Below are 25091 nucleotides of genomic sequence, written 5' to 3' on the forward strand. Positions count from 1 at the left end.
AATTGTCACCTTGTTTACTGCGTATAGGTTATTTTATCGACTCTGAACTGGGTTGCGCGTTAACTTGTGTGATATAATGAGTGAAGTTAGTGGTAATGAGTCAGAAAATGACTTTACAGACAAAAAGAAGAAAAGAAACAGTGGGGAAAGTTGAAGGACATTGAAGACCTGTTTGCGCTTTCTTCCTGATACAGTAAAAGGCTGGTATGAAGAAGAAGACAGAGTAAACAGTGAAGAAGCTACTGATCCTGGACAGGAACATAAGCTATAATGGCCCGAAAGGTTCTAGGCACTACAGCCTGGAACCGCGCGACCACAACGGTCGCATGTTCGAATCCTGCCTCGGGCATGGATGTGTGTGATGTCTTTAGGTTAGTTAGGTTTACGTAGTTGTAAATTCTAGGGGGCTGATGACCTCAGAAGTTATGTCCCATAGTGCTCAGAGCCATTTTTGAACTATAATGGCCATGAACATTTATTTTTATTAATGTACTGTTTAACTGGATAATAAAATAATAAAAGCAATTTTCAACTCAAATTCCATAATATTTTCTAGAGGTATCATGGTTTGATGGAAAATGGGCGTAAACCATTCATCATATTTTGGATAATATATCACAAATGGACGAAATAACTTCAGTGGTAAGGAATGATTCTGTATGTTAAAAGTATGGTCTAAGACAATATTATTACGTCATGGAAATATAACTTTTTTAAAATAAGATATAAACATACAAATCTTCAACTCACTTTTACCGGAAATGCACTTTTCTCGGTTACGCCCATAGTCCATCAAACTCCTCAATTGATCCTCTGACGGTACCAGTCGAACGGTGCACGTCGATGCTGTGTGATATGAGTAGAAGACGGGCTAACGCTAGAGGTATGCCTGCCAATAGTCCCATTGCTAATAACCGGTTCGAAACAGCTCGTGCTGGTACGTCTGTACTCACAAGCCCTCTTATTTTTGCTGTGCTAGTTGTACGATCTGCCACTGCTGCCCTTACAATACAGGGTGCCCGAAACGTCTTTCCCTGATTACATAAATTGATAACTCAGGGAAGAAGTAAGATACAAATATGAACTGGTGTGTAATTGTTTACAAACTATCAAAGTTTTTTCACACATCAGTAAACTTCCACATGAGCACCCTTGGTAGCACGTAGCACATCTAGGCGATATTCAATTTCTGTCCACACATTAGCCAACATCACTGGAGGGTTCGATTCAACGACTGTGGTTATCCGATGCCGCAAGGTTTCAACATCTGGTACACGTGTTCGTAGACCTCCTCCTTGACATAACCCCATAAAAAGAAGTCTAATGGGGTTACGTCAGGAGAGCGTGGAGGCCAAACCGTTGGCCCATCACGAACAATCCATCGCCCAGGTAAGGTCATATCGAGATAGCGACCGTCCAAACCCCAATGAGGCGGTGCACCGTCTTGCTGAAACAAGACATCGGGGTGATAATGAAGCAGTTGAGGAACAGCATACAGTTGAAACATGTTCAGATACACTGCAGATGTGATGGTAGCCTCAGCGAAGAAGAATGGCCCGATAATTCGATCGTGCATTGGCGCGCACCAAACATTCACCTTTGGACTGCCTCTGGTGCACTCCATGACCTCGCCAGGGGGTTGTGAACCCCAAATGCGCACATTATGGCGATTCACTACTCCACTGCCAAAAAAAGGTCGCTTCGTCGGAAAAGCCAATTCGTCTGAGATAACCATCATCGTCCTCAATCGTGATAGCATTTCGACCGCAAAGTCATATCGACGTGTACTGTCATTGGGCAACAAGGCCTGAACGATGGGTGAAAAAAAACTTTGCTTCTAGCCTGAGTTATCAATTTATGTAACCAGGAAAGACTTTTCGGGCAACCTGTACAACGATCCTAGCGGGCGTCTGTGCTGCGTGGGTGTCCAAAACGCCGTCTATGGGTGTGAGAACGTTCACGTGACCACTGATATCAGCATCGTAGCACCTTTAACTTGTGTGGTAGTTCTCCGAAAGGACCACCCTGCTTCGCGCAAGGCCACAATCACACCCCTTTCAAACTCGCCCCGTTGACTGTAGGAAGCACGAGTTCATCTCGGTGGTATGGTTGTCTGCTTGCTTCAAACGTTTGCACCACACTGAGCCTTCTGGCTGTGAGCGTTTCGTACTAAAGGGCAGACACAGATGGCGCTCTGGTAACTATGCCACTATGCTATCTGTTGGCGGACGACGCTAAAACCATTACAAGTACACCTACTGCCGAAACATTCCGTGCTTGTGCTCCGCCTCTGATGACCTCGATATCGACGGGACCTATATCTCTGACGTCGATCTGTTGTAGAATTTTAGAACATGTTTTTTACTCGAGTATCATGTCGGTTTTCGAAACCCAGAATCTACTCTGTAGGAATCAACATGGATTCCGGAAACAGCGATCGGTGGAGAGACGTCTACAAACGTTAAAGTAACCTCTGGCGTGCCACAGGGGAGTGTTATGGGACCGTTGTTTTTCACAATATATATAAATGACCTGGTAGATGGTGTCGGAAGTTCCATGCGGCTTTTCGCGGATGATGCTGTAGTATACAGAGAAGTTGCATCATTAGAAAATTGTAGCAAAATGCAGGAAGATCTGCAGCGGACAGGCACTTGGTGCAGGGAGTGGCGACTGACCCACAACATAGACAAATGTAATGTATTGCGAATACATAGAAAGAAGGATCCTTTATTGTATGATTATATGATAGCGGAACAAACACTGGTAGCAGTTACTTCTGTGAAATATCTGGAAGTATGCGTGCGGGACGATTTGAAGTGGAATGATCATATAAAATTAATTGTTGGTAAGGCGGGTACCAGGTTGAGATTCATTGGGAGAGTCCTTAGAAAATGTAGTCCATCAACAAAGCAGGTGGCTTACAAAACACTCGTTCGACCTATACTTGAGTATTGCTCATCAGTGTGGGATCTGTACCAGGTCAGATTGACAGAGTAGATAGAGAAGATCGAAAGAAGAGCGGCGCGTTTCGTCACAGGGTTATTTGGTAACCATGATAGCGTTACGGAGATGTTTAGCAAACTCAAGTGGCAGACTCTGCAAGAGAGGCGCTCTGCATCGCGGTGTAGCTTGCTCGCCAGGTTTCGAAAGGGTACGTTTCTGGATGAGGTATCGAATATATTGCTTCCCCCTACTTATACCTCCCGAGAAGATAACGAACGTAAAATTAGAGAGATTCGAGCGCGCACGGAGGCTTTCAAACATTCGTTCTTCCCGCGAACCATACGCGACTGGAACAGAAAAGGGAGGTAATGACAGTGGCACGTAAAGTGCCCTCCGCCACACACCGTTGGGTGTATAAATGTAGATGTAGACGTTAAACCCTAATCTTCCTTCCTTCTACTGGACACGTTACATCAAGAACGCTCCTTCTAATTTGCACACCAGTTCAGCGGTAGCGTAACGAAATGTGAGCGAGTGGTTAGTGCCGGCGAGTCGGTGGCGGGCAGCTGCCAGAGAGGCAGCGAACACCGAGCTGCCCCCATGCCAGCACGGGGCGCCGGGTCAACTGGAGGCGCCGCCCACGCGCTTCCTCCGTGGCGGCGTCATCTCTCGTTTCCAGGGCCTGACACAACCACGGGCTGCACTGCAATACCAGTGATGAGATATAAAAACATCGTATGCAACGGTTTAATCGCAACAGGCATCATTGTTTTATAACATGTTTACTTGGTTGCTTAAATAACGGCCACATACCTTCCAAAAGATACTGGCAAGCCGGTGTGGCCGAGCAGTTCTAGGCGCTACAGTCTGGAACCGCGCGACCTCTACGGTCGCAGGTTCGAATCCTGCCTCGGGCATGGATGTGTATGATGTTCTTAGGTTAGTTAGGTTTAAGTAGTTCTAAGTTCTAGGGTACTGATGACCTCAGCAGTTAACTCTCATAGTGAAAGCAATGTCTCCGCAGTATCCTTTCTTTCAGGAGTGCTAGTTCTGCTAGGTTCACAGGAGAGCTTATGTAAAGTTTGGAAGGTAGGAGACGAGACACTGGCGGGAAGTAAAACTGTGAGGGCCGGGCGTGAGTCGTGCTTCGGTAACTCAGATGGTAGAGCACTTTCCCGCGAAAGGTCCCGAGTTCGAGTCTCGGTCGGGCACACAGTTCCAATCTGCCATGAAGTTCCATATCAGCGCACACTCCGCTGCAGAGTGAAAATCTCATTCTGGAAATTCTCATAGTGCTAAGGGGCCATTTGAACCATTGAACCAAAAGTTACGATCTAGTTGTGAGCCACCTACGCATTATCCGCTCCGAAGACGCTTTTTAGAAGCCTAATACAAACGTGCACAAGTAGCTGTTACGTAGAAGATGCAGAAGTCTCGTTCGCTCGCATTAATTGTGGATGGCTGGACGAATGTTGAAGGTCACAGTGCGCTTAATTCCATAACAAGCATTCTGGATCCAGAATTTTACAACAACACTCGTCCTGAAGTGCAAAAGGAAACTGCGCAATATTGTGAGTATACTGTCACCGACGTATCGATGCAAGAAGCAGTGATAGTTCGCTGCTGTTATAACAGAAAATGCTCAAAATATGATGGCTGCATGCAACATTTTACACCAACAATATCCTAAAATCGCCTACATACGATGCGCGGCACACAGCATCAGCACACTGATAAAACACTTTACGGCTCTAGAAGTACTTCATGAACTTAACGCGAGCGACGACGAAGTGGAGTTGGTAGGCCCCCTATCGGAGCGTCTCTCGCTGGAGTCTAGTATTAAATAATTAAATCTTTGAAGTAGAGCCATGTTCCCAATACAATGTTGGAGGCTAGCAGCAAAGAGCCATGGCTGTTGTGATACGGCAGTGTGATGGTGACTTTACGTGGATCGTGAACATCCTTAGGATCCGGCTCGATTTGTTCTCTTGTTGCGGAGACTTCCTTTGTTTAATGGTGAGCCCTGATAAATTTTCTTGGGAAACTGTCATTCTTATGGCGAAACCTACCAGGCTTATTTCACTCTCGTTGTCTGCCACTGTGAGGCTTCATTTCTTTTTTTTAATTTAATTTTTTTTTAAAGAAAATGACAGTCTTGGATCGAGTTGAGTGTAACTATTCGGGCTGTGATAAAATTTGACCTGGTACTCGAGAAGTTAATTAAAGTTTGCTGAACGCGAGCAAGTTAGGTGGTTGAGATCGTCACAGTCCTTAAACAATTACCTAATTGTGTAAGATTGAGGTCGGAGGTGTTGATACATTTCAGTGGCTATTTTCAGTCGCTTCTTGAATCAATGCGGTAGCTGCTGAAGTCCAAGTGGTTAAATTTTGTTGATTTGTGGAGATCTGAACATGTTCCTTTTAAACTGTGTGTGCTCATTTGTTCTGAGACTATTTATATTTCCTTCATGTGTTCCAGATAGCTTACTAATAGTGCTTGTAGTGATGGCTGGCGAGCGTTATGTGGGTCACGGTTTAGTCTCCTGTTACCGCTATACGTAAGGATTCCTTCACCTGATGCCGGTATTCACGTCTGCTGGTTCTGGCGTGATGCCTAAGCCGGTTATTACTGTAATTTATGAGATAACGCGCAGCCTTATTCACGTGCAAAACTTAATTCTTTAAGTGGCTCAGAGAGTAATTAATTTAATGGAATGCTGTGAAAGGTTTGAACTGGGTTTTAGTCTCTCAGAATTCTACTTTGGTCATTAGCAAACTTTATCATTGCAAGAACTGTTTGGCTTGTAGCCGCAGTAATTTTCCGGAGTTTAAAGTTAACTGAGCGTTTCAGGATTTAAATGAGAAGTTGCGATTGAGTTATCTTCTGCAATGCTTGCTTGTTGAAGTCCTTTGTGGACGTCATCAATTACAGGCGTAATTAAGATTCTGATAAGCTGTGGGAAATTTTATTTGTAGTAGATGTTTTTAAGGTATTACGTGTTTATTAGCTAATCCAACCCCTCACCACTTCCGCGCCTGGCTACCGCCCTATTACAAAAACAATGGGTTAACTGCAAAACGTTTAACGCAGTTTGTACAACAAATTGCCACAACGATAAAAAAAGGAATAAAAAAGGATTTCATATCAGAAGGTCGATAGAGCAACAACAGAATATTTAGAGCATAGTAATTAGAGAGGTGGCTTGGAGCCTCATTGGTTAAAGTGCTTGACTACTAATACAGAGGTTTCGAGTTCGAGCTTGGTTTCATTTCCGGTAACATTTGTCAGTGTGAAGAATCTGAATTGTAATGGTTTTGAATCGATGATAAACTGTGGGTCTCGCTAAGTCAGTGCGAAAGTAGAAGGAAGGTTAGTACCTCCGATAGAACCATGCCTGGTAAGGAACTGTGATCCTGAAACGACAGCTTTACCTTTAGTTAGTCACAGGGGGGGGGGGGGATATATTCTGAAGAATTTGCCTACGTAGCAGAGTGGTCAGCGTTGATGGATGCCTCGCAGAGATCCAAGCGGTTCCCTGTGCTGACAAGGAGATTTTCTTGGTGGGTAGACTGGTACGGGGTGCATTCAGCCTCGTGGTGCCAACTGAGAAGCTACTTGACCGAGTAGTAGCGGCTGACCATATGCCTCTCCAGACCGTATGTGCATGACGGAGCCAGGCAGAGGACGACACGGTGGCCGGTACACGTCCCTTGGGCCTTCACGCCTTGGACGAGAAGCTCCTTTATTATATTCTCAAGAGCAAACGTCTCTATGGAATACAGCACATAAGCGAATTTAGATACCGCACAAGGATTAGCCATAAACTTTAATTATCACCTCGAAAAAATGAAGTTACATAATCAGTTTTATGTATTTGCAGGTACATGTTTGAATTAATGGTACACTTTGAAATCCCTGTGATGTAGTACCGCAGGATATCACTCGAAGAGTCAATACGAAATGGTCGAGCCCATTGATGAAGTGGAGTATCGTGCGGTAAGCCGACCTCGGCACCAGCGGTATGTTACAGCTGTGTCAAGTCAGTCAAGCTGACTTCCTTAGTTGTCTGGATTAGCCTGACACAGCTGGAACATACCGTTGATAACGAAGTAGCCCCCGCGGAGTGGCCGCGCGGTTTGAGGCGCAATGTCACGGATTGCGCGGCCCCTCCCTCCGGAGGTTCGAGTCCTCTCTCGGGCATGGGTGTGTGTGTGTGTGTGTGTGTGTGTGTGTGTGTGTGTGTGTGTGTGTGTGTGTGTGTGTTGTTCTTAACGCAAGTTGAAGTAGTGAGTAAGTCTAGGAACCGATGACCTCAGCAGTTTGGTCCCTTAGGAATTCATACACATTTGAACATTTTGAACATTTGATGCCGAAGTCAACTTAGTTGATGCCGAAGTCAACTTACCGCACTATTCTCCCCTTTATCAATGGGCTGCACCATTTCGTTTTGACTCCTAGAGCGCCATTAAAAATATTCGACACCAAATATGGAATCAAACAACCAACTTTTGGATAGTTGGTACTGAAATATGTTCGCAATAAACGAAGGAGGCCAGATAATATATATCCCTACAACTGAAAACAGCACCGGGCTCTGCTTTCCAAGATAGGAAATTCGCAGCCGAGGAAAAAACAACGCAAATTATGCCTACTGGACCGAGCGTGGTTTACTTACTCTTTAAATGTCCAAGAACGGACGTCACGTAAAGAAATAGGCTACACGTTTCTAGCTTTAGAGGAAAACGTTCCCCTAGTCACAACATGGTCTAGAGTGACCAGACTCTCCGGTGTGTTTTGAAACGCGCATGACGTGCTTCTCGGCCGCGCTGGCTAGCGCTTTTCTGGGAAACCCTATAGTTGCTTCCACGTAATCGGCTTTTCGTAATACTCCGAAAATAACTAGGGCTTCTAATAGCGACGGCTGCGCGACGAGACGCGATTCGCGCGGATTTCCGAACAGCACGCTTTCGGGGAAACCGCAGGTTTATTTAAGGGAAACCATTGCTGCGCCGCCACACATCGCTCAGGAGTCGGCCTCGGGAGGAGAGGGGGCGTTACCTGAATGCTAGTGAAACGAGCCACGTGAAGCACCTCGCTTCGCTTCTTCAGAGCAACAAGCAAAGCGCGTGCGTCGATCCATTCTCAGCGAGAAGACTGGAGATTCACCCACCTGAAACAAAAAGACAACCTTTCAATATCTGTCCAAGTATTCAATAAAACAACATATAAACGCCAAAATTTTGGTTTAGGCTTGTTCGTGGCCAGTCACAGTAGTTTATTATAATTTCCACTACACGTTACACTTCCCCCCTCCCCACCGCCAAATCGTCAGATCTATTTATGTCAATCAATGAAGCGCATTTGTATTGTGTGTACGAACTTTCGTGTAGCATCTGGCATTGTCTCGAAGCAGAAAAATAACACGTTGTAGTACAAGGCTCTAAGTTACATGGAGGCTTTTGATTCGATCGACACAGACAAGATGGGGTGCTTACACTCACGACTGCCTGAGTCTTTGTTCATATACTGAGTGTAAAGTATCGAGTTATCTGGCATAGAACAACTTTTTTAGGCCACCTATAAAATTTAGTTATTGAGGCAAGGCAAATCTCGGAACTGAACAACTCATTTACATAAAAAAGGCAATTTTAGCGTCTTGCCCAACCTTCTGGAGAAATATCTAAGGACACCCATGTGCATGGTTAACAGAAAGACAAATTTAAATGTCTTTCTCGGTCGTGTTTAGGCCCTACATCACATGCACTTTGTATACAATGAATTAAGCAAGTATGACCTATTACGAGCTGACAAGGGCAAAGAACATACAAAAATAACATATTAATTCGGTCTTTGTGTGTTTTATGAAGCACGCCTGGAGAGAGAGAGAGAGAGAGAGAGAGAGAGAGAGAGAGAGAGAGAGAGAGAGAGATTGCACAAGTTGATTATGACAGAACTGAAGGTTTTTAATCGCATGATTTTCAATGATTTCTTTATTGTGACTAGACTTGGGGCTTTGTTCTAAAATTTCCGCGATTTTCTAAATTTGGTGTACATAGTGTGATGAGTGGGTCCTCGTTGTAAGGGTGCTGTTGTGGGGTGGTATTGAGTGGTGGTAAAGTTAGTGTTTCTTTCTTTTCCCCATCTTTTGCTACCAGACAGGGCCACATATTTCCGCAAATGACGTACGTACGATACACACACGCCTTATTAATTGGCACAAGTCCACCTGATGACGGAGGTGTGACACTTTAAAATGCGTAGTGCAAATAATAATAAATTGTGGGAGGTTCCAGTAATTTGAAGTATTATTTTAAAACGACCGGTGTTAAGGATACATGAAAAATATACTAAACCCTAGCGTAAAATGACTATTTTGTTCAGCTGAATTGTACATTGAGACATACGAGTGTCCGATTATTTTGTTCGTGCAGTATTACACATTTAGTTATAAAAGTATCGTTAGAGGTAACAAGGCCGATGCAAGTTACCTCCATTCGACGTAGGCAGCATTCAACAGTCACTGGCTCAAAAGAATATGTTTACTTAACCTGGTTTAAGGAAAAACACCCAATGAGCGTTAAAAAAAATGAAGAAATTGACGAAGCAGTTGTTGCTATGATGTTGCTGGAAATGAAAAATAAAGGCGTCGATAGCAGAAAAATCGTTAGATTGGACAGGAAAAGGAAATGAATTGGCCGTTGCCTTTTATACGTGATCACCGTGCTAATTTGCTTCCATGTGAATCAAGAAAACCATGGAAAACCGAAATATGGATGTTATGTCCGCGACTGAGCCTCTCTCTTACCAAATATTACTCCAGTGGAAGGCAAGGAAGAGAGTCCTCAAGTTTCTTTAGATATGGCGTATCCACCAAGAGTGTTGGGTTGGCTCCCCCAGAAAATGAAGTATGTTATCGAAGTGCTACGGTAACTAGCAGGTAAGATGCGAACAGGCGCTGCATATGACGCGGGGCATCTATTTTCCACATGACTCTGAGGGATTTAAAATGTCTCTGGTAGGATCGGATGTCCACGCAACATCTGCGTACGTTCATATCAGGCGGTAAATGTTGCAGAGTTGAGCTTCCAAATGCTGTCTGCATTGGTTTGTTTCTGGCTCAGTGCTGGCTTGTAAAATCAGATGCTTATTGCGTTTCAGTTCTCCATCTTGAGTTAGCATAGTGGGTTTTATTTTCTTAGAGACGCGAATTAATTTCATCTGGAGAGGCCCACCTATTGCAGTGATCCTTACCAGCCCAGAGTTTCAGTATAGCAGATCAAAGAAAACCTGCAGCCTGTACAGAAACTCCAATGAAAATACTTCAGTCAACAGACAGGGTGATCTACTGTAACTCATAACGGACATACACGATGGTGTATCTTTGTGTAACATTTCCACTGCCTCTCTACGTTAAACCAGCGTAACTGCTACAGGACCCATAAAAATGGGTGGAAGACTGCATTCCGCAGATGGAAAAATTGATTTTATACTCGATTTCGAAAATATAATATAAATTTTCCTTGATATCGAGACCAGTGGCGCTTCCTAGAAATTTTCCATGTCGAATTACAAACTCACGTATAAATTGAAAAGCGTAAAAGCAAGGACTAGTATTTTTCTTTTTCATTCTACCTGCAAGTTTCAGAAAAAAATAATTTCTGTTTGTTGACAGGTTGTAAGCCACCCCTACTATTTTATTGCTTTTATATACGACTATAGGTGATTAACACTTGCTGTAGTCTGGCTGGTTGGAAAATTAGGTATCGGACATAAATAAGTAGCCAGGTACAGAGGCCGAATTTACACCCAAGGTACATGCGCCGACAATTGAAGTTCTGACCATGAGCCTACGACGCATATCCTATCGATTCTCCCACACTTTCTGTGGTCTTGTCCCTTCCAAAATATTCTATTAATAATGACGAGATTATAATATGTGAACATTTTTGTAAGACATAGATTATTTTATTCCACTTTAAATTTACATAACGCGTTCTTACTTGTTCTGATTGCACTCGCTCATTTATCACGACCTTGTATGAGTTCATCATTGCCGGTTCGTTACTGTGGAACCGCCTTTCATTACATAACAACTCCACAAGATACTAAACATAAATATGAGCTTGGCTCACACACCTACGCGTTATTCTCGCATTTTAGCTCTGGTACGAGTGTCAGTAGAATCTTTCCACAATTTTCTTCACTTTTAAACGGGATACCGAGAAGCGCAGGCTCTTGGGATCTGCCCTGTAAGCACGCTCCGGTTCGATTGACCATAATCCATCCTATCACAAAATTAATTCAGTTTTTTTTTTTTTTTTACGTGCGAAGGGCACACCACGAGCTCCCGGGACCTTCCCTGCAGGCTTGCGAACGCCCGACTGACACACGCCTCACCAAACACCTCCACGAGCCGATCTCCGCCCTCTAGATCGATGGGAGGTCCTCGTCAGCGATTCCGCTGCGCTATACCGAAGGATCGTAATGGTAGGGGAAAAAAAAAGAGAAACAAATGCGGGGCACCAATGAAGTGAAATTGCCTTCTCTAGTGACCTGCTACGGTACTATGATTTCAATATGTACCGGACCTGCAGATATTTGCCTTCAAATAAACAAAAATTACTACATAACTTTATTCTTCCGTGATCGTAACTGTAACTTTATGAATACTACTCGTAATCTGACACTAACAATGTCAATAATTATTAACCAGACGTATAATGATGTCGTATCGGTACTATTTGATAACATCTTTATGTAAGACAGCGAAGTAAAATGCAAAACATGAATAAATATAACACGCCGCACACTCAGGATACATTTACAGTCAAATTTCGTAGTAAAGAAAAGTGAATATAAACAAAAAAACATTTAAATGTATCTGCTATGGAGCATACAGTAATGTCAAGCATAGGAAAGAGGGCGAAAGGAAGTGGTAACAGAAATCATGAACTTGGAATTCACGCAGGTATATTTGCAGAGAGAGGGATGTGTACGTTCACAGAGTAACATATCTTTGTCTGTGGTACGTGCCAGACACGCGTGAACGTGCTGGAGAGGGTTTCAAAGGGAAGTGCTCTACATGGACCTGAAGAGTGTGTGTGTGTGTGTGCGCGTCGGAGGAGGAGGAACGGGGAGGGGGGAGGGAGAAAAGACGGGGTGAAGCACAAGTGCGTGGGGTATGCGTGAGGCAAGGGAGAAGGAATGTGTCGTTTCCTACAATCGAAGACGTGGAAGTAACTCCTTGGCAACAAGGTGTGTAATTTGTTGAAGAGCTACAATACGTGGCTTTATATGTAAACGAGACATTGAGGCAACTAAGTTTTTTAGTGGAAAACATTATTTTTATAGCGGCATTTGAGAATTCGCGAAAGAGATGTAATGAGATAAAATTGCAATAAAACCTCTGATACAGAAATAGACGGAAAATGTGATAGATGAAAAGCCCAAAACTGTAGATATACGTTGTTTATCTCTGTAGGCAGGCAAACATAGCATAATGTAGCAGAAACTGCACTGTGTTAAAGGTTTTCATCTGTTATAAACCAGACAAATTAGTCACCCCAGAACTCATGGTTTAGCAACGCTTTTAGTCTTGGCAGTTGCCTCAATCGGCGGGGAAGGAAATCCACAAGTTTCTTTAGATATGGCATATCCGCCGACAGCAAATCTTTCTTGATTAGATCTCTCAGAGCTACAAAACTACGGCGATGTTGATTGCTACCCTTTACATGTTTTCCCGTGTAGTCCCGGACATTTTCTACGGGGTTAGTACCGGTGTTTTAGCGGGCCAATCAAAGAGCGATGGTGGGTGTGTCCATGGCTGTTGGCGTCTTGAAAGACTGGAGTTCACACAGAACACCCACCGTGAAAATATAGACCAAAGGGAAACATTTAGTCACCGACAAAGTTGAAATAAACATCGTGATTCAAGATAACGGTAACTTGAATGAGTGGGTCCAAGCCATGTTTCGAAAACTCAGAACATCGCAGAACCACAAATATTTGTAGCGGTAGTCTTAAGTGATTCATCCTGTGTCATTGTTAGCTTCTATACTATTTTTCCCACTGTCTAGCTCCGACTGATCGTCGTCTTAGATACAGGGACTAAGCAACTGCCTGCTCAGCCTTCCCAATGTCTACGTCCGTTGTTTGCTTCGTCGACCTATGTCTCGCCTTCTTTTCGGACAGGATTGTCTTGATAGGTCTTTCATTCCTCATTCAACTTATATGTTCTTCCCACCTCTCTCTGTATTCAGTTATTTCCTCATTAACAACGAGAACATTCACAAATACCTTCTTGAGGAGCTCTTCACTCTCCTCAAGTAACTTGCTTCTGCTGGTTGTACTGTGCTGTCGTTTTTCTTTCCATTTATCTAACTGTCGCCTGCACACAACAACGTAAGTATTGCAGTATTTTCAATAAAATTTAATTTTTGAATCTCTTCAAGTTTTATACTCAAATGTTCCGTTTATTGTTCTAAGTATTGCTTGAAACTTGTATAACTTTCCATCTACACCATTAGGATCATCATAACACGTGCCGCAGCCCAGATATTGGAAATGCAAAATCTTTTCAATAACTAAGCTGTTAACACTATTTTGGATCATATTGGATATTTATCTAAAAAGGCCATGACTTTCGTCTTATGTAATGAAATTTAAGCTGACATTCTACATATATTTATTATAGCTGATGTACTATCAATTGCACGTCGGCTCACCTTTTGTATTATTATTTAATCATCTGCAAATAGAAAAGCACTTAGTTTAGTGTATTTATCTAACAATTTATATTGTTTACAAAATCCGCATCCTGTTATTAACTACTAAAAGGCGCGTGTCTGGTTACTGGTTCAAGCAAGCCGTACGCCACGCCTTTGGGAAGGAACTCTTGTCAAAACAGCAACGTTAACCACAGCACCTGCCATCTGCTGCTGCTTGGCGCCAATGATCGCGTTGAGGTGGCAAGGATTTGGCTGCGGTGTCGCGAGGCGGAACTTTGGGGTTGGTGGCGGCGTCCTTGGCGCGAGACGAGGGCTAAAGCGGCCTTTGAGGCGCGTGGAGCGGGTTATTCAGCTCGCGGGCACTCGGGCCGCGTTGCCCGGCAACGGAGCACAAAGAGCGTCGAGTGTCCGCGGGATGAGCCCTGCAAACACCTGCCGCTTCCTCACCTGCGGCGCACCGCTGCACTACTCTAGTGCTGCCTTCTTGTTGCGGTTATTTCGGCCGACCCTAACCCCTGTTGAGGCTAGACTCAGCCACCTTCACACGGAATGTGGCATGCAACGTGTAACGCTCTGACGTTATCTCTACCATCCTGCTAACATAAAGAAATTATATGGCTTGTTCACGGGGAAGTGCACGGCGATTGATTGTCCAACGCAGCGCGCTCCAGCGGCAAACTGGCAGCTACAGGTGCCGCACGCGAACTACACCGCCTGATCAAAAGTATCTGGACACCACTACTAAACGCGGAATTGACCACTAGATGTCACGAGATGTGGACTCACCAGTGTAAAAGGAGGCGGAGAATATTGTGTTCTCAGCCTCTGCATCATGCTCCGCAAGCCACGAATGGTGTGTGGCGGAGGGTACTTACTATACCACTAATTGAGCCCTCCAACCTTTCTGGCATTTTCTCCTCATGGTCATTACGCGAAACATATGTAGGGGGAAGTAATACGTTGTCTGACTCTTCTCGGGAAGTGCTGTCTCGAAATTTCAGTAATAAACCTCTCCGTGATGCATAACGCCTCTCTTGTAACGTCTGCCAATAGACTTTTAGCTGAGCATCTCCGTATCGCTCTCGTGCCGACTAACGATTCCGTGACGAAACGTGCCGCTCTTCGTTGGATCTTCTCTATCTCTCCTGTCAGTCCTATCTGGTAGGGATCCCAGATAGAAGAACAATACTCAAGAATCGGTCGAACTAGTACCTTGTAAGCCACTTCCTTCGTAGATGATTATGTGAGTCCACTAGAATTAGTCTTACAATGAAGATGATCATTCTGTGATTGAAATCGATATTCAATAATAATAATAATAATAGTTTCAAATTTATATGACCAATGTTGCAGTTTTCCACGTTTTCAATACTTCTGTGGTCGTAGAGCACAAATTTGCTTATGACATCCATTGCCAACGAAATGTATCAAGTGCATTTCAACCGTCCTTCAGACAGGGGCCGTCGAGCATTCACTCCAGACCACAGCGAGCTCCTGACTCCAACATTCAAAATCACTGCCTTCTCTGGGGCTGCCGTTCTTCCACAGTCATTCAGACACCTCGTTGACATGTCCCCAGACGACTACAGATCGTTATAAGGACGAAGGGTGGACGCACCCCATACTGGTATCCAGTAATAGGTTCCCGCATACTTACGATAGTATATACATCAGGTCTCGAAATGGACATGCACAAATTAACTTTTCATTTTATCAAAGACACGAGATAGTCTCCACCGTCGATGTATATTATGGTAGCTGCACAGGCCTGTTTAAATGCATTTACCGATACACATAATTCTCGTGCCCAGGCAGCCATGGTGCTTTGTCTGTACTTAAACGCGAAGCGATGTGCGTGTAACGAAGGTGAAGTTCTTACACTTCATTTGTTCACGTTCGAAACCCCGTTCAGAATACCTGCCTTTCTGATATTACCCTGGGCGTCTGGAAACACTCAGCAACGTGTGTCTTCCTCAACCTGACGCCAGAAATTCGTCACGTATATAGCACGATGATGTCCGAATTCACAACCCACGTAAGGACGGCTGAAGAGATCCTGGGAAGAGAGGAAATTATGAAGCCTATCTACATCCATCTCTGCGAATCTGCACGAACCGTGCGGCTGCTACGGTCGCAGGTTCGAATCCTGCCTCGGGCATGGATGTGTGTGATGTCCTTAGGTTAGTTAGATTTAAGTAGTTCTAAGTTCTAGGGGACTAATGACCACAGCAGTTGAGTCCCATAGTGCTCAGAGCCATTTGAACCATGTTTTGAATCTGCACGAAGTACGTGGCAAATAAGCCTCTGTGCGAGCTGTTATTTCCCTAGTCTTACTTTGAAGTTTCCTACGGAGGAACTAGGCAAGCTGTGCGGCGTGTTTGTTTTGAGTTGCTGCCAGATTAGATTTTTCTACATTTCAGTTACTCCCTCTCGCCAGATTAAAAAATCCTGTGACCATTCGTAGCTGCTTCTTTGTTTACAGACGATGTCCGACCCGATATAGATCGCATACAATGCAGAGCCACTCACATAAATAATTGTGATGTATTCTCCTTTGTAAACTTATCTGGTGACATCTTGCTAATGGGTTGTTCATCGAAATTCTCACGTAGAAAGCTACGATGGTAAGTAAACAAGTACCTGCTACTTTGCTCTGTCTTTAGATTTAACTCCACAGTTTTTTGGGTCACCAGCCGCTAGATGGCACCGTTGCCTTCGCCCGTGGAAGGTTTCAGCATAAGTCTGCTTTGCGTTGTTGGAATCAGTGTAGGTAATGTTACAACAGTAGGACTGATCTCGTTAGGTTAGACATATTTTACAAAAGCCTTTGCAACTTATCTATGAGTCATGTTTAGGATCCATGTACTTTGTTAAATGACTGTAAAATTTGTTTTATTTTCTTTCCAGATTCTGGCGCAGTAATTTTACTTTGGGGAAAAGGGTAAAATTCTTCCCATGTCGTTTCTTAGCCACTTTGTTGTACCTCTTCTTTTCTTGGATCTCTTCTTTTCTAGATTTTTGAAACAGAACTTTTCTTCTCAGCAGTAATGAAAAAGAAATACCAAAATTATTTTCTATTCACTTGCAACTGTATCCTTGTTGAACGTGTAGTAGTGGTACAATTTAAATAATATACTTTTTCACGTCCGTGATCGATTAACTTCTGTTTATTATTTAGAAAATAGCTTTCATATAGCAACTTCCATAATGTTCATGAGAAGCAGCTCAAATTGTATAGTATAAAGATCTTAATATTTCATATGGTAGCAAGTCTTTATTGAGCAGTAAGCCACAATGGAATGTAATTCTAATAATGATTATTGCAAGATATGGAATTTTATGCTTCAAGCACTTGGATTTCATAAAAGTAAAGCTCAAAATATCGTACTTATTTGTTTTCTTTTCTTGTATACTTATTACTGATTGGCCTTTCAGTGTTCGTCAACAGGAATCATATTATTTTAGACGTTAGCCTTCAGCTGGCTTTGTACTTTTGAACGATACACTATAATAACTGCGCCACACGCTGTTTACGGCAATTCATAGACATTCAGGACAATATGGGGACAATGTTTTTTCACACCGTAGTGTTTACCAGTGAACTGAACAGTTCAACAGTGGTCAAACGAGCATGAAGGATGATGAAAGACGGGGGAGTCCAGCTACAGCCACAACTAATGGTTCTAATGGCTCTAAGCACTATCGGACTTTACATCTGAGGCCATGAGTCCACTAGAACTTAGAACTACTTCAACCTAACTACGCTAAGGACACCACACACATCCATGCCCGAGGCAGGATTCGAACCTGCGACCGTAGCAGCAGCGCGATTCCAGAATGAAGCGCCTAGAACCGCTCGTCCACAAAGGGCCGGCCCAGCCACAACGGATGCCAATAGCGAACAAGTCTGTGCCTTCATTCCGAATAACAGACGGGTGACTGTTGATGATGTGCAAACCATATTCAGATTAGTCGTGCCTCTGCATTAGAAATCATAATCATACATAACACGTGTTCTTTTGTTGCTTGACAATACGTGTTCCACATACCGCCCCTACACCATTCAACCTCTTCAGGCGCTGTGTTTCCAGGTGTTGGAGCACTCCGCATACAGTCCTGAACCCCCACCTTGCGTCGGTTTACCATCGCTTTGATCCACTTAAGGATGCTTAAAGAGGCTGTCGATTCAGCTCCGATCAACAGGTGGAGGAAGGGGGACAAATGTTGCTTTTCAGAGGGCATCGGGAAGATTTTGCAGCGGTGGACCACGCTCACTGTAAAGTAGGGTGACTATGTCAATAACAATTGTGTACTATTTTGTAATAAATTATTTAAAAATTGATTGCACATACTTATTGACTAACCCTATAATACTAAATTCCATGTAAAACTTGCGATTGCATTAGGCTACAAAACAGGGCATTTTGTACTTAATTTGAAAGTAACAGATCACTGGATATCTAATAATGGTAATTAATGAATGTGTAGCCTATAAATTATGACTCACTTGGAATAAAATGTGGAGTAGTATACTTTATGATGGTTTAGTAGCAATGCAACATTTTCTCCTCATTAGTGTTCTAGGGTTAACGTCCCCATCCGACAGACTAGATCAACATTAACAGTCATATACCCTCCTTGCTCCTCGAGACACTGCGTAGAGGCCTGGAAATTCATCCGGGATATCGGCACAAAGTCTGTTTATCAGGAACTTCCCACCATCTTTCCTCTCCCTGGGGGCCAAATATTGGTGGTGAAGATTTCTTCCGCCGCCAGATTTCGAAACTGGCCACAACTTAGCAAGCACCGCCGAACAGGCAGGCGTTAACGATTTTCGTTACAGAACGGTTTATTTTTCCATAACAGAAAAATTAGTTTATATTTGAATAAACAGTCTCGTGGCGTTATAATTGATGAAGTCTTCTCAGGCTTCCAGCCACGTTAGGTGGTTAAAGACCCACGAGCTTTCGGTCGAGCTATCCTCGGAAACTGTCAAGTCGCAAATGCCTTCCGTGTCGTCGTTGGCCCCGTAGCTACATAGCCGCGTTGCGGGCTGTGACGTCACTTCCTCGCCAAATATGACATCGTTTCCGTCCCCCGTCCGTCGCGTCCGCTGCAAACTCACGGTGGCCTGGCCCCGGATTGTAAAAAGCTGCAAACTGCCACCGTAATTGATGGTGTTTTCAGATATTTTTATTACTATAGCTTCTTTTACAACGTTATTCCAAAATCATTTCGTCCTCATAATGATGTTTCGTCGAACAGAAACCCGTGTCGATTTTCTAAAGAGTGTTCTGCATGGCTGACTTTTCGGGATAACATAGGCGTAAGCACCTCTCGTTGTTCCCTCCGGCGTTGGTCCATAGTGCGTACTGTTTGGCCGACGTAATGGCAGCCACAATGATATGGTATCTTGTAAACTCCAATCGTTCTGAACCCTTGATCGTCCGTCACTGACCTCATGAGCTGTCATATTTTTGCTAGGGGCCTGAACAGTGACGAAATGTTTCGTCTCTTCAGGAGCCGTTAATCTTTCCCGATTCCCTATGACATAATAGCAAAAACGGTTTTCTTGCTCTCCTCTTCGATTGGTTTATTCCTGCGCGTCTCACCAGAAATAACCTGTGATACCTGGCGGTAGTTGTAGCAATTTTCCCGACAGATTTTTCGGAGGTGCCTTAGCTCAAGTCGCAGGTTTTCAGCGTCTGAGATAACTTCAGCATATTTGAAAAGTGCGTTCTGAACGCCACGTTTTTGTGCCCGATGGAGGTGGCTAAAAAATTGTAGACACCGACCCGTACCTGTACAGTTCCTGTAGACATTCTGGCTGAGGCGGCCACTGCTTTTCTGTTGAACGAGGACGTCAAAGGAGCACAATTCACCAGCTATCTCTATTTCCATCGTAAACCTAATGCAGTAGCGAACGACATTCAGGAGTTCTAAGAAGTCTCCCTGTATTTCACGTCCATGGGGCCAGATGATAGAAGTATCACCGACGTAGCGATAAAAGCTATTTAGCTTAGCTGGAGCCATGTCCTAAGCGATGTCTTCATTTTTTTGTCCATAAAAAGGTTGGCTATCGATGGAGCTAACGCACTTCCCATCGCCACGCCGTCCAACTGATCGAAATACTGGCCGCACTATAGGAAATGCGACGATGCCAACGTGCATTTAAACAATCCCACAACTGTACTAACAGATAACTGAGAGAGGGGATTTACGCAGCGGTTGACTGACCATTGTATAACCTTGGCCAAGATGCTAAAGTTTATTTCGGCTGGTAAAATCGTCAGTGTTCTTAACGCTATGCATACGACCCACATGCGCTGTAAGGAGGCTGACCAGTTGTTATGCCAGTTGGTGACAACGGTATCCATAGCGGGCTGAAGAAGAGAATTCGTTTTGTGTATAGGCGGTCTCGGCGCCTGACTAAGTTACATATCTGACAATTAACGATTTAGCAAACATTAGACTCGTATGTAAAGAACTGCAGCCATCAGAAAAAAGGATACAGACAAAAATAAATGCTTCTGTTTACTGTAGTTTTTCCGCATTAAACCGCACAGAAAGTCGGGGAGATTACCTGCACGCCAGTACTATATAAAGTAGGTAGCGAATGAGAAGACGAGACGGCTAAGAACAGCCGTTTGTTTCGCCCCTGTGGCAACTTGGCATCACCAGAGTGTAAAGCTGAAAGAGTCTGTGGGGCAGCAGGCGCGGCGTAAAGTTTTCCGCCGGGATGTGTACTTTGTAACGGGCGATTGTTTGAGCAGCAAAGCGGTGCGGCCGCGCGAGAGATCAAAGGGAGCGCCGTTGACGGACTGACCCGGAGCGCAAACTGAAACTCGTTCCCCCAACTCCCCTCGTCACAGGACAGCCAATTCCTGGTCATACGGAGGAAATAGATGTGGAGGGTCGCTATTTTTAATTTACGGCTTTTCTCAACAGGTGGTCGGACGCAAGTGTTAACGACACGAGAGAGAGAAGGAAGGAAGGAAGGACGCTTGAGTGTTCAACGATTCGTAGAGCCCCAGGTTAATACGGACGAGGCACTAACGCAGTCGGATGAAGGCGGTCTGTGATCAATTTAAACAGCAGTTTTTCGAACCCCCCCGTTAATTCTGAGAACCATGCATAGGTTGGATTATGATGCAGCTAGGGGAAAAGATTTAGGAATACGTTTTCTTGCCCTTTAAGCTTTCGATATGAAAGCAAGCTTCAGGACATCATGGAAATAAACGTTTTCTGAGTTATTTCACACAGGTATTAAAGCGTTTGCATCAAAACACAGAAATTATGATAAATACAGGGTAAGAGAAGACCGGACCAGCATAGATCAACAGAAGAGTGTGGCAGGAGTGTAGCCTTTCATCTAATATATTCAACATATAGCTAGACGACATTGTTTGACAGTGATATCGTACGGCATTGATGGCCGGGAGTCCTCATCTGGGGAAGATCGGCCACCGACGTGCAAGTCTTTTTTAATTTGTAGCTACAATGAGCGACTTGCCGGTCGATAATTATAAGGACAGCACAACACCCAGTCCACGAGCAGAAAAATCTCCGAGACGGCCGGGAACTGAGAATCTGGGCCCGCTGCATGGCAGTTACACGTGCTGAACACTCAGCTAAGGGGGAGGACTGTTTGAGAGCGGAAGCGGAAAATTAAAAGTGTCCGATTAATACAAGAGAACGAGTGCGCACGCACACTCACACACACACACACACACACACACACACACACACAATACAAATGTGTGTATGTGAATTCCTAAGGGACCAAACTCCTGTGGTCATCGGTCCATAGACTAACACATCACTTTAACTTATTCTAAGAACAGCATACACCACCCATGCTCGAGGGAGGACTCGAAGCTCTGGCGGAAGAGGCCATGCAGTCCGTGACATGGCGCCTCAAACCTCACTGCCACTCCGCGCGTTGCCGACGACCGAATAATTACGCAGACGACAGAAAATGACCTCCAGTTTGAAACACACTGCCTAAATCAAGTTTGTAAGAAATATCATCTAAAAATTTCACTAATAAACCAAAGTAATGGTCTTCAAACAAAAATTTCAGGTCGAAAACAGTACCAGATGACCAATCAGTAGAACAGCTGCCATATTTCAGAAGTTAGGTTCCGTTATTCGAGGTGAATATGAAAACCACATCACTAATAAAGTTTCAAATAATATGCAGAACACAGAGTAACAAGACAGGGAAAGATCAAAGCTCCCGCATGGTTGATATTTTCATATGCCACTAATAAATTGTATATCTGAAGTCTACTCTTACCCGCAATTACAGATAAATTTCGCCTATTTCATATGCTCTAAAATCTCATAGGGAAATGAAGTTATTTAATAGAAGTATTGCAGAAAAGTTTCAACACACAATAATTACAATAAATACTAGGAAAGAGAAGACAGGGCCAATAAGGTCAACATAAGAGTGCGTCAGGGATGTAGCCTTTCATCTTGAGAGACGCTTGCATGTCTGAAAGACATTCATAATACACCGTCAAACACAGACGCTGCAAAATAGTTAAATAATTTGCATACCCACCTATGGTGTGTACATGGTATAAAGTTACATTTATATCCGACCATGTCTTCTCAGTGCTTCACATTTTCATTCGGCAGTGTAGTTCAAGAGATGAATCACAAACACAGATAGTTGATAATGAAAACACCGACATTCCAGAAGGTTAAAAATCAATTCTAGATATGAAGACCGGAAACTTGCTAGTAGATGATGACGTTTCAATAGGAACGGTTAGAGGCAAAGTAATATGTAAGAAAATTGTCGAAATTGTTTATACTTTACAGAATGTCTGAGGGGGACGACAATTCCCGAAAACTGGATCAGTGTTGCAATTACGCTGAGGTGCCAAAGTCATGGATAGCGATTTGTCCATATGCAGATGGCAGTAATATTGCGTACACAAGGCATAAAAGGGCAGTTTATTGACGAGTTGTCACTTGTACTCCGGTTTCCGTCGTGATTACGGCCATACGACATTAATTACTAGAATTTGAACGCGGAATGGTAGTTGCAGCTAAACGCATGGGACATTCCATTTCGGAAATCGTTAGGGAATCCAATATTCCGAGATCCACAGTGTCAACAGTGGGTCGAGAATACCAAATTTCAGGTATAGCTCTCACCACGGACAACGCATTGGTCTTCAATTAACGACCTAGAGCAGCGACGTCTGTGTAGAGTTGTCAGTGCTAACAGACAAGAAACTCTGCGTAAAATAGCCACAGAAATCAATGTGGGATGTACGACGGACGTATGCGTTAGGACAGTGCGGCGAAATTTGGCGTTAGTAGACACTGGCAGCAGACAACCGACGCCAGTACCTTTGCTAATAGCACGACGTAGCTTCCAGCGCTTCTTCTAGGCTCGTGGACATACCGGTTGGACCCTAGACGATTGGAAAACCGTGGGCTGGTCAGATGAGTCCCGCTTTCAGCTTACGGTAGAGTCCGAGTGTGGCACAGAACCTACGAAGCCATAGACCCAAGTTGTCAACAAGGCATGGCACTGAGCGAGCTCCTGATGGTTGGTGGTATTGTGCGCTGTGTTTACGTGGAATAGACCGGATCCTCTTGTCAACTAAACCGATCAGCGAATGGTTTGAAGAACATTCTGGACAGTTCGAGCGAACGGTTTAGCCACCCACACCGCCCGGCAAGAATCCCATCCAACATTTATGGGATAGGTCAGTTCGTGCACAAAATCCTGCAAGGGCAACACTTTCGCCATTATGGACGGCTATAGAGGCAGCATGGGCTCAGTGTTTCTGCAGGGGACTTCAAATGACTTAGGCTGCTGCACATCGCCGGGCAAAAGGAGGTTCGACACGATAATGGAAGGTACCCCATTATCACTTCAGAGTAGAATGGGATTCTTATATCGCATTTCACATCTGCACATAAAATAAAAGCATGTATATTTACACATAAAATAAAAGCATGTATTTACAATATTTGACTTTCGTCCCTCGCATTATAAAGAACAGCTCTAACATGAATGAACCAGCTGTGATTGATCTAAAGACGAACTCAACATCGTTACGATCATAACCTGATATGCTATCACAGGAATTTCTGCCTACTTGCGTGGGACATTTTCGCTTCCGCTGGTCCGTGTTTTTGTACGATTAAATGACTCTACCACAAGTCGTAACACACTGTGTACTCTAATGCCCTTCTCATTCTTTGACAGATACTCCATGTGATCAAAAGTATCCGAACACCCCCAAAAACATACGTTTTTCATATTAGGTGCATTGTGCTGCCACCTACTGCCAGGTACTCCATATCAGCGACCTGAGTAGTCATTAGACATCGTGAGAGAGCAGAACGGGGCGCTACGAGGAACTCGTGGACTTCGAACGTGGTCAGGTGATTGGGTGTCACTTGTGTCATACGTCTGTACGTGAGAATTTCGCACTCCTAAACATCCCTAGGTCCACTGTTTCCGATGTGATAGTGAAGTGGAAGCGAGAAGGGGGACGTACAGGCCGACCTCGTCTGTTGACTGACAGAGGCCGCCGACAGTTGAAAAGGGTCGTAATGTGTAATAGGCAGACATCTATCCAGACAATGATACAGGAAATCTAAATTGCATCAGGGTCCACTGCAAGTACTATGACAGTTAGGCGGGAGGTAAGAAAACTTAGATTTCATGGTCGAGCAGCTGCTCATAAGCCACACATCACGCCGGTAAATGGCAAACGACGGCTTGCTTGGTGTAAGGAGCGTAAACATTGGACGTCTGAACAGTGGTTCAGGTGGTGTTATGGTGTGGTCGTGTATTTCATGGAGGGGGCTTCCACCCCTTGTCGTTTTGCTTCGCACTATCACAGCACAGGCCTACACCGATGTTTTAAGCACCTTCTTGCTTCCCACTGTTGAAGAGCAATTCGGTGATGGCGATTGGATCTTACACACGATCGAGCACCTGTTCATAATGCACGGCCTGTGGCGGTGGTTATACGACAATAACATCCCTGTAATGGTCTGCACAGAGTCCTGACATGAATTTTATAGAACACCTTTGGAACGTTTTGGAACGCCGACTTCTTGCCAGGCCTCACCGACCAATCGATGCCTCTCCTCAGTGCAGCACTCCGTGAAGAATGGGCTGCCATTCCCCAATCCCCAACAAACCTTCCAGCACCTGATTGAACGTATGCTTGCGAGAGTGCAAGATGTAATCAAGGCTAAGGGTGAGCCAAAACCACACTGAATTCCAGCATTACCGTCGGGGGGCGCCACGAACTTGTAAGTCATTTTCAGCCAAGCGTCCAGATACTTTTGATCACGTAGTGTACGTATCCGTCGCCCACTGAAATCAATTCAAAAGTGCAGACGCCTCTTAACGAGAGATTGACTAGCCGTTCCAT

The 25091-nt window shown here is 44.2% G+C and overlaps 1 protein-coding gene and 1 long non-coding RNA gene across 7 annotated transcripts in view; one reads left to right on the top strand and one right to left on the bottom strand.

The window, feature by feature from the left end:
* LOC126277906 (mesocentin-like) overlaps positions 1-25091 on the bottom strand; it is a 595995-nt gene that overhangs the window by 283783 nt on the left and 287121 nt on the right. For 2 of the 6 annotated variants that reach the window (XM_049977472.1, XM_049977466.1), the window contains one exon: positions 8003-8114. The exons of the other annotated variants lie outside the window; for them this stretch is intronic. The gene's annotated coding sequence lies outside the window, so the exon portion shown is untranslated. Of the gene's footprint in view, positions 1-8002; positions 8115-25091 lie in introns of those variants that run through there. 6 annotated transcript variants of the gene reach the window in all.
* Positions 1-25091, top strand: part of LOC126277910 (uncharacterized) — a 428173-nt gene that overhangs the window by 96970 nt on the left and 306112 nt on the right. The gene's annotated exons all lie outside the window — the stretch shown is intronic.

The sequence above is a fragment of the Schistocerca gregaria genome, chromosome 6 (assembly GCF_023897955.1).
Source record: "Schistocerca gregaria isolate iqSchGreg1 chromosome 6, iqSchGreg1.2, whole genome shotgun sequence".
NCBI lineage: Eukaryota > Metazoa > Arthropoda > Insecta > Orthoptera > Acrididae > Schistocerca > Schistocerca gregaria.